We start from the raw sequence: 16,416 nt of genomic DNA on the forward strand, positions 1-16,416 counted from the left end.
GTCCTTGCAGCAGATAAAGAAATCACCAGCAACAGGCAGGGACAGGAGGGTACCACCAGAGCCCTACAAATTCCTCCAAGGTGGTATGGGCACAAGATGTTTAAGATGAATGCTTTACCAGCTTCACAACAATTGAGATATTTGATAGTCTTCAGCTGGATATATGAGCTTCAGCCAATATATTACCAAAAATACCATAAATAACTCATTTTAAAGGTCAGAATAAGAGATGGGGGGAAAGTGAAGGCAGGATCATATAGAAAAATCACAAGTTGGGAAAAATACAGCTTTCAATATTCATTGCAACAACACTAAGGGAAAAAGTACACGATGACATACAAAAAAATACCATCTTGGATGTTACACAGCAAATATAGTAACTGGAGTGCCAGGAAGACAAACTATCAAAGAAGAGTCAAAGATGTATTACAAGGAGTCAGAATGAGCACAGTAAGTAATACAAGTGGAAAAGCTGTGCTGTCTCAAATTCTATTGTTGCTAAATCAAAAGCTAAAAAAAACTACAAATCATAATGTAACCAGAAGAAACATCAAAATGAGGACGCTCCTTGGCTTTTGTGGGACAAGGCTGAAGAATCTTTTACTACTGTAGAGACTAATTGGTAACTAACAATGCAAAAAGGAATAGATTTTCTTGTCTGCAAGAAGAAAAGTATTGGAGAAAGAAAAAAATTTGACACTCTACAGTAGACACATCAGCAGTATTCAAAAAACAGTGCTCTCACTTGTGCAGACTGCACATCCTTTAGAGAAATGCTGTTTGTGCAGACTGCCATTTGGGTTGTTACTAGAACAACAAAGTGTTGATGGTATGGATACAGATGGCATTTTAAGCTGGGGTAAAACAGCAGAAGAAAATTATCAAAGGCTTAAGGCAATTGTGAAGAGAGCAAAAGCTGCTGGGCTGAATGAGCATGAAATATGTAAATCCCATTTAAGAGAGACAACATACCCTCCAGCAAAAGCAGAAAAGCATGCAGGTAGATCATGACAAAGTTGAAATCACCATCAATATTCATCCTTCAGCATACAAAGGGGTGCCAACAAAGGGTAAACTGCAAGGAATATGTGCCCAAATGAGCTGTATGAACCAGCACCCTAGAGCACCACTCTGCAGAACTGTCCAAAGAACGTAAGATGAAAATCTCAATAAAATAGCATAAAAATGAAAGAGCTAAAGACAATGCCCCTGTAGGCATTAGGACACTAAGCATGGAATTAATCTGTCAGTGGCAATTTCAAAGAGGGTAGTGACATTGTCATTTTGCAGCATAACATTTAATATTGAAAAGAGCAGCATATACCTCTTTGGCACAACAAAAATTAGATGGATGCAACAAGATTATGATAGGACAAGGTGCACTTTTTGGTTTTTCAACCTCTTTTTTTTCTAATAGGTATTCTCTGAAGTAACCAATAATTCCGTTTTACCATTGCTCCAAAAATGCTTAAAATAAAGACATACTTTAAATGAAGCACTATAGCAGCATTGGCTCTGCTGGCCACTGAGCCAATCTCCAGGACATTTAACAGAAGTCCAGAGCATAATTGTGTGTATCTCAGCTTCATTTTAAAATTAATAGCTTTGTCTCAAATTTTAGACAATGATGTCCTTAAGGAAAGGCGACATTTTGACTTATATTATTAACAGAGTTTGGGAATGCATGCTTCCAACCACAAGTCACTAGAGGGGATTCTCTAAAATTGGTGCCCAAGATACTGTGCTGTCTTTGTACTATCAGAATTGTATTGTTCATTTGGGAGCTGAGAGATCTTAAAGGAATCTCAAAGTTATTTTATCTAGGCCACAGGTGAGAAGAATTCCAGCAGGGGAAAAAAAGTGCTATGACAAGCAGTAATGTGGATGATGTGGAATAACATAATTTGTAAAAAAAATCATATGTTTGAAGCCAAACATTTCCTCTTCCCACATTTAGTTTTATGAGAATGTACTAAAGCTAAAAACTCATGTCATAAGTAACTTTTCTAATCCTTGTGTACCTGATGTAGTAACATCTGACAGGTAGCTGGCACTCATTGACAAGGGATTACAAGAATTCAAGCACTATGAAGTAAAGTACCAGGCAAGTAGACAGTACATAGCTCTCCTCAAGTCCAGTCCCAGGATGCTGGTTAACATTAACCTAATCAACAACCTGAAAAGCAGCAAAGTGACAGATGACTGGTAAACACTCATTTTACCACCTGATATTTTTTGCAGAAAAAAGCCTTAAGAAAAGGAATGATGAAATTGATAGTACAGGACCTCAGAATCACAGATGTGTGAAATACATACATAATTAATCTGAAACCCAGTATAATTTCCATAGTGATGGTTTTCATTAAATTAAATTTTTTATAATTTCAAAGCAATTGCAATAATAATTTCAGTCAAAATGTGAACAACAGCTCCCGCTAAGATGCTCATAGTATTGGCAATGCATTGTGAAATGCATTGGGTTTATTCAGCAAGCAGTTGAAAAGTCAATAAATGGGAAGTCTGATTGACACTATCAAATGTCTTCTTCAGACAAACAGCAGATCACAATGAATACCAGCTCATACCAAGTGGATTTTTGGGATTCTACCCCAGGCCAACAAATAAGGACAAATATTAGCTATTTCAGATCTTTGGAGAAAGCCCAGTTAACAGTAAAGCACTGAACACATACTTCAAGGGAATTTTTCCCAGACAGAGCATTTTAGAAGATCTCTGGGACAAGGCTGTTATTTTTCTTCTACACACTACTGTGCTAGGAAATTCATGGCCATGGCCATGCAAATCAATTACCCTTTCATGGCAGTGTAGGTAGGAATTGGGAAAGCACCTTCTGAAGACTCACCAAAGCCTTCTCTTCTATATACAGCATCCAGATTACACCTGCTCACTTGTAGAAGCCAAAATTCCTTTCTCCAAATGTCTCCTCTCCTTTCTGACATGAGGTGGCCCATACACCTCCATTTTACTGGTCACAACCTAACTCAAAATGCCACAGTCACGTTGTAAATACTTCAAGTGAGATGCAGGCAAACTGTCAGCCATTTCCTAGGACCAGAGTAAGATCTAAACAACTTGTGAGCTCTGGAACTCTACAGAGCTGGATGGATGGAGTGATGGAGAGAGAGGCACTCCCATTCTACAATATCAATCAGGTATCTGATAAAATCATCAGATGCAGTAAATATCCTATCTTGCTCAATATAGTCTAGGTGTTGTGGACATCCCATCTTTACCAGGAAATACAGGCAGAATCTTTTGGCTTCAATATCATGAATCATTTGTGAATACATACATGGATACTCTGGGCTAAACTCTTACAAGCATTTCAAAACCAAGCAAATAGCTGGTAGCTCTAAAAGTCTTCCTTCAACTTCAATCCTAGGGATAATTGCAGGGACTAAAACTCAGATTGTAAATTATAAGTGAGCATCAAATTAGAATGAAATGAGAATAAGATAGGGGCTAAGCTTAGAAACAAGGGAACAAATCATTTGCCCCTCTGTGACAGACAAACTGTTAAAAGCCTTCAAAAGACAAGTTTGAGAGATGTCTGCCCATTCCAGAGCTGAACGGAGCCCAGAAAAATGAGAAAGGATTGAGTAGTGAATCTAGATATTTTTTATCCCTTGGCCTCTCTTGTGAAACAATACAGGGCACAAGACACACTACAACTGATGAGCGTATTATTTCACTGCAAATAGACCTCTCAGTCTGCTTCCTGCATATTGGACTACAGTTCTGCCACTCAAACCACTCCTGATTTCAGCAAGAATTGCTTACAGTCCTATCCTTCCTTCTGTGGCATTGGCTGACACGGGGAAAATGAACCATGCCGAAAAGGACCATACATTAACCCTCTCATCAACGCTGCAGAGGTAGAACAAAGAGCTTAGACTGACATCTCAGGGAAAGCAGGGGTCCTCTGTTCACACAGCAGCAACTGAAAAATACTTGCTGCATGTAGAGACAACAAAACAAGGGAAATTCAGTCAATACCCAGATGGCACCTAGCAACTACTATGTACAGGATTAGGCCTTAACACAGCAAGGTTAAACAGATCTAGAATGGTCTCTAGAGATGAGAGCTGCAAGCAAGACATATTGAGGTGCCTTTGAAAGATGAAGCCTTGCTCTCCAGCTCAGCAGAAGGAAGAACCCTACTCTTTAGCCTTCCTCCAGATAAGCAAGCATCTCCATTGTTGCTTTACAGATGTCAAATGAATCTCATGTTTTTGTCCCTCTCTCTTTCCATTAGGAATAAAATTGCACCCTAATCTGATAGGAACCCTAAGTGGAAGGAGAAAGGGTCTAGTGGGACAGATGGATGAGCAGAGATGTAATTCCAGAGAAAAGCTGCTGTCATCCCATTAAAGATGAGGTTAAAGGTAGCTGCAATGAAAGAGTGGGAGATATTTCACTGGGGGAAATGGAGTGGCACTGAGCTTTGAAATTGCACTGCGTGAGAATATTAATAAAAAAGTTAATGACGCAATGTGCTTTTTGCTCCACATTAATTACACTTTTACATTCCAGTTTTTAATGCATTTTACACAAGACTTTATTTTACATTCCAGGAAGGGGAAAATATAATTGCCGCTTTAATTTCTATAGCCAAACCCTGATAAGATCACAGCTGTGAAAATCTCATAAAGAGCTTTAAATTAAGTTAAAAAAACAACAGTTCCCTTCCCTCCTCCCCTTACTTCTCTTCCTGCATGAGGTGCTATCAGCAGAGATGGCAAAAGTGTTGGTTCAAGGCAGTGTTGTTCCCTGGCATGGAGACCTTTTCTGAAGGCAGCACCAGCTTATGAGGCCTTAACCATGCAACACCACGTATGCTGCTGAGGCTCACGTACCTCTCTCTGCTGCCCATGGGAATAAACCCTCTGCCCTGATCATTTGCGTGTGCAGGGCCCCAGCTGTAACCCACATAGCTCTGGGTACTACCAAAGGCACAGTCCCCATCTGGGGCTGCATGTGCACAGACAAGACTGAAGAGATCACACTGCTATGAACCGTGAACTGAGGCTCAGTAAAATAACTGGTTTACATGAGATAAATGAGAAAGTATATTTGAATGACAGGAATTGAAAATTATTGTTTGGATCTTGTCAGAGATGACTCCCATCACTGCAGAAATAGATCAAATAAGCTATCGTGAAAGTGAAGTAGCCTGATGCAGGTTCCTTCTTCCTTTGCAAGGGACAGGTTCTGGGTCTGTCCACAGTGTGTCTTTGCAGACAGCCACACCTCTATTGCTACAGATTGCTTCAAATCCTAAGGAATCACTCCAAATATGCCCCTGCCTTGGACTCTAACTTTTCTTTCATTCAGAAATCTCATAGACCTTAGGATCCATTACAGGCATTGCAAAAAATCACAGCAAGACTACATTTCTATATCACAACCATCCATTTCCTTTAGGAATATGAGGAGAGGCCAATTCATCACTGTGCCTACAGCCCCTAGTGCAGCTAAAGCAACACAGCCACACTATGAGTGCAAGGCACTCGTACTGTGTTGGGACAGTGGCTGTATGATAGCATATGCAAGTCTGTATGTACTCAAAGCAGTCTGCTGATATTCCACCAGAAAACTGATTTGGCTGTGGAAATGAATTGGAATTTCACTTGCCATTGGAGAAAAGCAAAGGGGAGTCAGACCTTCATCTATTAATAGCAGTCACCTACAATTTGAAATATTCATGCAGACCCTTCCATCCATTTCTTCCTTTTTATTCATCTTGTGGATCCTGCCATATTACTTTGATTCTCCATGTCCTTATCCCAGGAACTCCAGGATAAGCCAGTGACTTTGTCATATACAAAAAACTATCTCTTCCAATGCAAGGTCAGTGTTCCTAAACTTATGGATCCTCATCTCAAGATCTTTAACATAAGCTTATCATAAAAGTAAGAGATCAGATAATCCATCCTCCTGCCCTTCAAAGGATCACTTATACAAGAATCTTCCTTGGCACATATCCCTATATGGACTTGAGTCACTTCTGTTAGTAGCCTGTGACCTTGCTGAACCACTTCTTCTCGGACTAACTTCTTTCCCTCAGAATGCCGAAATTGGATATCCCTGGTTTTCTCTCCTGAGTTCAAACCCAGTCCTCCAGTTTGACTAGTCTCTGTATTCCTATCCACCCTTGCCACCCACATCTGTTCTTGTGAATGCCATTCCAAAACCCCATGCAGACTGGACAACAGAACTAAAGAAAGATTCACCTCTCCATAAAGATTTTGCTGATCCTTTTGAGCTCCTTCTCCTCGCTAAGTTCCCAATTTGCACCTCTGTAAACAAAAGCAGAATCCAGCACTCACATGTGTATTATTTTCTTTGATTACTTCCCTACATGCAAAAAGCAGAAGAAAGTGTTTTCACATGTGAAAGAGAGAGGGAAGTGAAGAAAAGAAGAGGGATTGAGAGAAAGGAAGAGAGAGAGGCTCTAAAACCTCATTTTCCCGGTAATTTACTCTTCTATTCAGTTGAGTCCTGCTGCTCGTAAGCCTATTCCTGTTACAATATTAGATATAAACAAGTAAACTGTGTAATGGATCACATTAAGCAGGCCCTGCATCTTGAGGCAGGATTTAATTTGCATGGCAGATTATCTTGTCTGCAGTAGGAGAGGCACCCTGGGGCACTGACTGCATTAATAGGATCTAGTTTCTTAAAATCCATTAAGTCAATTGAGTGGACCAGTCTATAATCTCATTTCAAATCCAGCGTGAAAATGCTTAAACACTGGCCCTATGACACCGACAGCAGAGAAGTGACTAAAGGGACACTGGAGACCACACTCTGCCATATTGCTTGCCTGCTGGGAGTAGGGAAGAGACAAGAAAGGGGTAGGGCTCATTCTCTTCTAGCAAACTCTATTCAGAAAGATGCTGACAGCAGGAGTGAGGTGAGCTGAGGAGTCAGAAACTGTGAGAGGGAAGCCTAGACTTTCTCCCAAGTAATGACAGTGAGTTGTTAAACAATGTCAATTGCCTGATGACATTTTGGATACCTTATTCCTCTAACACAGTCAGAAATACGAGCTGGTGAAGGGGGGGTGCAATTCCAGGAGTGTTCGACTATGAGTCACAGGAATCAAGATTTTCAAACTATCCAGAAAAATAGAATGAGTCTGACAAATGTGGTGTTGCAGTTAAAATACAGGACTAGAATATGAAAACATCAAAGCTGTGGAATTGTAGGCTTGTGACCCCTTCCACTCTGGACTGCCACCAGCAGGCAATGCTCTTGAACTCAGAGACAGTTGCACAAGGTTATTTTTGGCCTAGCTGATCTGAGTAAACTTTTGCCATTTGCCCCATGCCAGAAAATTAGATAAAGGCTCAATTTATCTTTACCCTGTCAACAAATTCTCCTAGGTAATAACTCTTGGTTTGGATAGATGTAAACTATTTAACATAAAGAGTCTCCAGTTTGAGATCTGGGTACCTTGACCACATTACGTTAATGCTGTCACCACAAATAGCAACAATAGTATTAGGGGATGCACAAAGCCAGATATATTGAAAACTGACAGATAGAAACTCAAAAGGAAGAAAAAAAAGACATAATAACATAACCTAAAAACCAAAAGAATAAGAAACATCCAAGACCAGATGGCATTTATGCAAACACTCTAAAAAACTCAAAGTTCATAGAAGTTACTAACAAAATCATTCTGTTTATCATTAAAAATAGCCACTCTCCCATCAGGCTGGAGTGGAGCCAAAACTCTGCACTTCTTTTAAAAGAGGTGCTAAGGGCAATCATGGGAATTATAGACCTCAGTGAGCCTTACGCCAGTCCCAGGAAAAATAGCTGAGAAAATCATTAAAGACAGAGTTATAAAGCACCCGGCTGGGTGAGCGTAATGTGGTAAAGAAGCAGCTCAGCTTCTCCAACCTGACTTTCTGACCTGCTAGTGTTCCTTGGAAATGTCAGCAGAAGAAGCAATGATAAGCAGGAGTCACCTAGCTATTAAGGATTTAACAAAAAACACATTCAAAAATTTTAGGGCTCCGCTCCTGCAAATACATGTAAGCCCTGAGGGTGCAATTTTACAGCACACCACTGATTAAAAAAAAAAAAAAAAAACAAACAACAGAAATTGTATTGGGTTCTTGTAAGAATCCCATTCCTCTAATTCTGGCAATGCCTCTAGAAGGCATCAAACTTGGGTTTTAGTGCCTAAGACAGGCCTTTCTCACACAAGCTACAGATGAGCTGTGGCAAATGGCTCCAGGAACCTGCTGCAGCGCCTGGTTCCTGGGCCATGTGCAGAACCCCGTGTCCTGTATCTGCAGTGCATGTCAGACAACCATGGCAGGTAGGTTCTGAATGCTGGAGCATGCTGGGAACAGGCTACTGCTCAAAGGGCTGCAGAAGTACTGTTCAAGGGCCCACTGTCGAGGAACATTGCCCAGAGTCATCCAGGCTGCTGTGAGTGAGGCCACCTCATGAGACTACAGGAAGTAGAGGGAAATTGATCAGGTTCTTAAGCATTTAGGCAAAACAAAAATGGCATCTGTGAGGAATACCTGTTCTACAGCCAATAAATCACCCACTTTTCAGTCTCACTTTGTTTGGCTTTGTTCTGTTGTATTTATAGTTTTTTGGATCTAGCTGATTTACATGTTTTCCCTTCTTATTCCTTCCCAGCTGGAAGGTTGGCAAGCCTGGCAGCACTCACATTGCTACAGGTCTTAGCACTAGTTCCACCCCTACCAACACAGCTTCTCCTTCTTAGCTTTCAAATGCTGCCAGACTTGCTGCCCAAGACAATTGTGTCAGGGGAGCCCAACGGACTGATATTAATCCAGAGATGAATACCAGTCATTGAGCCAAATATATTTTCCATTTCAAGAAATCTCTCACCTCTGATTCCTGGACACTATATAGCAGAGAGTTCACTATATATGCATCCTGTTCTTATTCCCTTCCTTAAACACTCACTTTGTAGGGAGACAAGATCACATGGAAGTTAGATATTTGGTTAGTCAGGTGCACCAGATTTTTGTGTTCTAAGCACTGGACTGTTGCACATAATTTTTCACAAAATTGTAGAGACACGAGCACAGCTTCACTCTTTTCCTTCAGAGCTGTGTACTCTGAATGCCACCCTGCCCAGATGGACACAAACATTCACACAGCAGTTCCTGTTCAAACTCAACATTTTCTCAGCAGTCCTTACCCAAATTGCTGAACATAACCTCCAGGGTCATGAAAGGTAATGGCAGTCACACTCCTCTGAACTCTAAACTTGCAGTAGGCAGTGCACAGGGCCCCTGCTGGGGTAGGTGCCTATGGACAAAAATCCCTTTTACAGACAAGTCAGTGTAAGAAGGGGCAGCCCTTTTGCCTGGGGTGAACAATTGCTATTATGCCCTGGAGAGATGCAGAAGGAAATTTTCAGCTCATGGGGTTTTATTGCTGGTTTTGGGCCATTCCCTGCTGCCCCTACAGGAGGCTTGTGGCTTAAAGACACAACCAACACTGTCACCTTTTCTTAAAAATATACCATGACACTGGTGAACTGCAGCTTGCAGACCAAACCACATCTTGCTGTGTGCTCCCAATTGGTCACTCGATGTCCTGCATCATCACACACCAACACTATTTTTTCTTTGAAGGAAAGAGAGAACCATCAGCTGTTTGCAAACCACAGCATCATCTACCTCTCCCACACAAACCACAGATCAAAGGTCTCTATTTTCTAAACCACAGGGGGGTCCCAGGGGGTCCAAGGAGCAGATGTCTAGCTTTATACTTTCTGCTAGACACCAAGACTGTGCAGCTTCTGCAATACATGGTAGAAGGGAAAACATTTCCCATTAGATATCCTACATACATATCCAAAAGATACAAAAACACCCAATCACTCATATCTGCCTGTAGGAGGCACAGGAAAAACTGAGGAGAGCAGGTGAAGATTGTTACACAGCTCCAGTGTGGAGCACTGGCTTATAAATTTGGTCAAAAAACACCACAGCAAGGAGGAGAAATGTACCTCGACATTACAGCAGGATGCACCAGGATACTCAATTTGACACCGATCCTTCTGCTCCTCAGCTTCCATGTTACAATGAAGCAGCTCAGCTCTATCTTGAACATATATGAAAGACTGAATATGTACCCTTCCTGAAGCCATTGGTATCTGCTCAAGCCTGACAAGATATTGAAACAACAATTCCAAGAAGCACAAACTACCCCATTCATCTCCCTGAGTGGCTCACTTGCCTCCTGATGACAATCTGCTAAATATGTTCACTTAATTAGTCCGCTGTTCTTTGAAGCAAGTAAAAATGCAATGTGACGATTGTGCTAGGACTATCTTTATATAAGCCACTCAAAAGAGACAGTTCATTTTGCTGAAAAGACCTGGCAGTTTTGTGGGATGCCTCAACTTATCTCTCCCTCATCAAGAATGACTCAGATTCAACAGGCTCAAAAAAAAAACACCAAAAGAGACAAATCAAAGGAAATTATAAGGTTCTTCAAGGTGCCCTCCAGAGCCCACATTGTGATTCAGTGGATGGTGTGGGCTGCTGGTGAAAATGATGTGCCAGCATTTGGCTGGGAGAAAGACAATGAATTGCATTTATGTGAGGATGCAGGGGAAACACGCAGTTTTAGGAAACTAATATGAACATTAGCAAGGTCTCTGGTTTGAAGAATTGAGGAAGAGAAATTAAAGCAAAGCAGTCTCTCTTGTCAATTTAAGTGTGTGTGTATATTTATATATATATATATATATATATATATATCTAAACAGAAAGAAACACAAGAATTTGTCAAATATGTCAGCACAACAACTTTATCCAGGAGTGACAGTATGGTACAAGTGTGTGTGCAGTGAAGAATGTGAGAATAGACAGCAGGATTTGGCATCCGTGGTGGGAGCTTTATTTAACATGAAAAGAAAGATGGGTTTCCATGAACCTCACCAAGTCAGAGATGAAAGAAGAGCTTCCATCCCATAACAAATGCATTAATTTTTCTTATCAAATGTACTGAGCCAAGTCATATTCCCCTACTGGGAAAAACTAGGACCTGCCATCTCCTGGAGTGTCACTGTACACTGGGTGAGCTGCAGACAAATCACTAAAGCCTGACAAGGGTATACCTGCTGAAGACTAATGACTGCATGATCAGAAATCCAATCCTCTCTTTGGCAGCCCACTGTACTGCCAAAAAACTGATAGGAAAGCTGAAGAGTATGGGCCAGGCTCATCCCTTGGTAGCTCCACAGAATTTAACTGCCTTATCAGTAATGGCTTTTGTCCAACATGTCTGTGACAGTCAGAAGTAGGCATGGTCCACAACAAACTTTGGCTTAAACACTGAATGAAGATCATCTAGAGTGCCTGCAACTAAAATTAAACAAGGAGACTATCAGCTTCAGTGAGTGCAAAAAAAAAAAAAACCTCAGCCAGAAGGAGAAAGAAAAAGTGTTAGGAAAAGTCACTTGCAAGTCATCCTTCATGTTCTTAGTTTAACCACAGCATTGGTTCTTTCCAAATCTGTGCTACTGCATTAGTAACAGAGTTGCTTGCTCCCATGTATACATTTCTTAGCATCCCATCACACAGAGTACAGTCTCCATATTCTCCCAAGCATATGGAAAACCAGCTTTACATAGTGGATATTTTAAAGAGAAAGTTCTGCTTGAACCTTTTCCTTCTATGCAGTGTGGCCTAAAAAGATAGTATAAAAGCAACTTAGAGATTGGTTTTATTTGCTTTGTTATGCAGGCATTTTTGCATGTACTAACCTCTTTACATACTCCAAGCTCATGCAGGGGACTCTAAGAGAACATCCTGCTGTAGACTGAGAGGTGCTCATCCAAGACTACCAGCTCTTCTGGGTCTGCATCTAGGAAAGGCAAAGGGCCCGTTTGCACTAAGGGATCCAGGCACCAGGCTATAAGCTGAGGAAAAAGAAAGCAAACATTTCTTAGCAGCTCGTGAGAAAACCCCACTTATTCCTTCCCCTTGGAGCTATGTTGACATATCCTATTCTATGCTTTCTGCAGCACATGCATGGAAGTCTGAAGTCTTCACTCTTCCCTGCCCACAGAGTTATAGACCCTGGAGGTCACAGATTCAGAGGAAAAAAGGCTCTCAGTATGTGGCAAGGCAGCAGCTGAAGGTGGTTAAGCTTCTCAGTCTGCAGTAATTTCCCAACTGATTTCTGAACTCCAGAAGAAATGACAAGGATGGAGAGGAGGAGGGGAATTAGAGGAAACCACGAATTCATCATTCAACAAGAGTTTGTGAGAAAGCAGGTTATGTTGGGGGACCACCAAACGCGACGTCTTTCATTGCCCCACCTCCCACAATGCAAAGGTGCAGTGTTACCTCTTCTCCCACCCCCATCTCATCTACCCCCAGACAAAGTATTCCCGAGCTCACCATATAATGTAGTTTTTCATGGCATGCCTGCTTATCAGGACTCTGAAACTATGTGAGACATGCATGCAGACAATGGGCCTGTCTCTGAGCCACGGAGGGCTCTGAAGGGATCCCTTTCAGCACTCACAGATTGCTCTGTGTTCCCTTAATTGACAGACCCGGCCAAGTCTGACAGCAGCGGCGTGCAGCTGGTGCAGGCTGCTCTGTCTCAGGTAGGCCACCTTTCAGCAGGGAAATTGCTTTTGATTGGCTTTATTGGAAGTAGCTTCTCCTATTCTGCTGGCAAAATACTCTTGTATTTAATGGCTGACAATTTAGGACCAAACAGTCCTTCCCAGAAGGTTGCTTCTTTTCCCCATAGGCCTAAATAAGCTATCTTGAACAGGACTGGACCTCAGCCATAAGGTACAACCTTATTTGATCAGAACTGCTAAGGCTCTGAGATTTTCTGGAGCTTAGTTTCTTTTATCTCTCAAATCTCCAAGATTTGGCCATGGCCTGAAAAAATTAAGATCCCAAAGCAAGATCAGAAGAGCTGACAAATACTAAGAGGAAGTCCTTGACTTTAGTGCATGCTCTAGACCTCCTGAGTGTCTGGGCTGCCACTTTCAAGAAGGCTTGCAGAAGCTGGTCACCACCTTTTCTAAGTAGTTGGTGAAGGACAGACATGAAGTTCCACTCAGACTATTTTCAGCCTTGAGTATCTGTGACATCAATTATTTACAAAAAGTCATTAGCGTACAAATGAGCATTTCTTGGGAGGGTGGGGGGGAAGGGTGGGAAAATAAATTTTAAAAAGAGAGTGATGAGACTGGTATGCTCTTCTGTAACTTGTTAGCCTGTCCTTCACTCTCTGGTATGCTAGATGAGGCTGTACAGACTAAGCCAATACTTCATGGGCTGCCAAATGCAGCCCTAGTTCTTTTCTGCATTCAGAGAGAACTGAATTAGGCTTCAGCTTTATCAGAGGAAAGTGTAAAAATAATCTCCAGTGCCTTCCACAGCTTTTCTTTTCCAAAGTTCTGTTTGCCTTAAGGTTTTTTTATTATTGTTTCTATTTTTTTATATACTTGCACTCAGCTTTCCATTGCATTTTATGATAGCACTTCTGACAGGCTCTGCTTAACAACAGATAGAATCAGGTTCAATCTTCAGGGATCATTAGTAAAGATCACTTTGAGAACCCACTCAGAAACCTGGAAAAATTAAAACTGAACTACTTTGGCACTCAATGAGCTATGCTTCTCCAGAAATGATTACTTCAATGACGTAACCAACCAGTTCTTCAATGAAAGGAAAAAAGAAAAAGAAATTGAGAGAAAAAAAAATTACCAATTGCACCTTTCTCAAAGTACAGCAAGAAGAATTTAAACCTGTCCTCTCAGATTGCCTGCTGCAGAACAGCTGGGACAAGAGAGCAGCTTCCTACTCCCTGCAGTAACATACAATCCAGCATGTCTGTGCCAAGTCCATTCCTGTTCTTTTGGGCTCCATCCTTCCATCTCCTTCTAGGAAACATTTCTTCTCCTCAGGTATGAAGCTACTAGAAATGGGATCTCTCAGTTCCTGCCTGTTCAAGAGGTGGAGGGGCTCCAGAGGAAGGTACTAGTGCTGTTGCTGTAGACTCCTTGCTTAAGAGTAATTTCCCACTTTCGCCAGCTATGCCTTAGCTGAAGCCTCTACAAGAAGTAAGCACAGGTGAGGACTGAGGGGCTGACACACACCAAAAAATACCATGACTGCAGGTTTATTGGCCTCATCCTGTCCAGTTCTTGGCCTAAACACCAAGCAAAAGGGAAGCTTCTTATGTGATAAAAGCGCTGAGCCAGATGTGGGGGAATCTGCATTCTCTTTTAATAGTGCCATAAGATGCTCTAATTTATTTTTTCAAGAATTCCAGACATTTCCCTGAGAAGTACAGACATTTCCTACAGGACTTAACCTACATAGCTGAGAAGCAGCACCAGAAACTTTATTTCAAAACAGTGGTGTTTAATCCGTTATATATTATTGATACAAAGAGAACAGAAATCTCTAGCAGAAGGTCCAGAGATTAACTCTAAGAAATATCACTGTGTTATGCAAATCATCATCACAAGTTGTTCCTACAAACATCACCTATCAACACCTCATATTATAGGATCTGGGCATTTTCTATGTGACACCAGTGAAATCCTTCTCTCTTTCTCTTCTGCATACATCTGTAGGAGATATTGCTTCCTATTGCTTGCTGATTTGTATTATGCTGGTCTGTACTTTCCCATCTTTAATGTTATCTGAAGTGTTTGCTTGAACAGAAGGAGATGTAAAGTCACAGAGAGGTATTTTTCACACAAGACTGTACTGTAGGATTTCCTAAAGATGCTCAGCACCTGAATTTGTTTGCTTCCTGAAATCTATTCACCTTCTCAAGGAAAGATCTGCTGCATTCCCACCTCTACCATGTTATGTTCCCAAAAGCTACAGTATATAGATTGCCAGCTGAAAAATCTGACCTTTAAAGTAGGTAAGTCTTATACCTTAGGAACAAATCACTATGACTGAGACCTTCTTGTCTGAAGACAGTGTCAATTAGACACTGGCAGGGCAGGCTACAGGCTCTACTGCACACTGTCGAAGCACAGGGCAAATGGTAGGGATCCCACCCTTACCTCCAGGGAATCCAGCTCTGTGTACACTACATGATACAGGAGGACACAGTTTCTGCTAGGCATAAACTGTTGAGTCTGATTTTCCATTTTTTCAAGTAGAGAAGAATTTAGACTTTTTGCTAGGTGGACTGACATGCAGTGGGCTAGGACAGACAACACAGATTCCTACACTATTACAGACCTTATCCTGATACCTAACATCACCCCTTTGGCAACCATAGACTTTTATTTTGATTTATAAGCTAGTGATCTTTTCCACAGTTTATAACTCTTTCAGTACATGACAACACATGCAGTCCAACTAAAGCCCTTTCTCTAGGGCTATTGGGACAAACTGAAAGAGAGGCCAGAAAAGCATTGAGAAAGACAACAGTGGCACAAATTCCCATTGAAGAGGGGTCAATCTGCAAGGGTTTTTTGCTCCATGTGAAACCTCTTCTGGGGAAGTCTCCAAGCCAAAGGGGAGAGGCCCAGATGGAGGGAAGAGTAAGAGACCCTGAGGGCAGCCAGCAAAAAAAGTTTCTGACACCTGGATAAATAGAAAACACTCTTGTTCCTAATGCTACCTGGGTTAGGGAGGTGACCAACCACTAAGCAACTGAAAGGCATTCAAGTTTCTGTACAGGCAAGAAATGTACTGGCAACATTGTCATCATGACCACTCCGGTGAGAGTCCAGAGTAACTATTCAAGCCACTGACACCTCAGGTACCTATGCTCATAGCCTGATGTAAGGTTTTGCTAAGCTCCCAGTGCTGGCTAGCCCAGACAGGGGCATGAGGTCCAGGGGACATGGCTCATGAGCAGAGGCTCCAGGACTCTCCCAGTCACTGGAAGCAGAGAAAGGCTATGAAGGAACACAAGGGGTGGCAGGGAAGAAAGATGTTACAGGGCTACATGTAATGACTGCCATGGGGACAAGCACATAGTCAGGGCTCCAAAGCAACCCTTACGAGGTAACGTCAGTCATTTTCACTGGTGGGGGAGGCGAGCAAGAGGAGCAGGGGAGTAGCTCAGCTGCAGCAAAGCCACACAAAGTTGGTCTGTTCGGCCGCCTTTGTGGCACTGTTGTATTTATTGAAGGCAGCAGCAGTTTGTTCTGTCCTTTCAGTTACTGTACGGGACCCGATCAGGGTGCAGATGGGACTACAAAGCAGCCCTTGTTGTCAGTAATGTGACTCACATGTCAGGCTCTTATTTGCTGTCAGTGGCTTTATTAAAGTCTACAGTTTCAGACCCTAGACCCTTGCCTATTGTATCCCCTGGCCCCAGAGATTCTCTTAGGGAGCGCTCACAATTACCAACTCTCTCACAAGAGCACACAAA

General features: G+C 41.9%; 1 long non-coding RNA gene across 1 annotated transcript in view; it reads right to left on the bottom strand.

The window, feature by feature from the left end:
* Positions 1–10,909: 10,909 nt before the first annotated feature.
* Positions 10,910–16,416, bottom strand: part of LOC135449502 (uncharacterized) — a 40,241-nt gene continuing 34,734 nt past the window's right edge. The window contains exons 2-3 of the long non-coding RNA XR_010440751.1: positions 11,801–11,956; positions 10,910–11,723 (exon numbers count right to left, since the gene is read on the bottom strand). This is a non-coding gene — a long non-coding RNA (uncharacterized LOC135449502). The remainder of the gene's footprint in view (positions 11,724–11,800; positions 11,957–16,416) is intronic.

The sequence above is a fragment of the Zonotrichia leucophrys genome, chromosome 6 (genome assembly GCF_028769735.1).
Source record: "Zonotrichia leucophrys gambelii isolate GWCS_2022_RI chromosome 6, RI_Zleu_2.0, whole genome shotgun sequence".
Classification (NCBI taxonomy): domain Eukaryota; kingdom Metazoa; phylum Chordata; class Aves; order Passeriformes; family Passerellidae; genus Zonotrichia; species Zonotrichia leucophrys.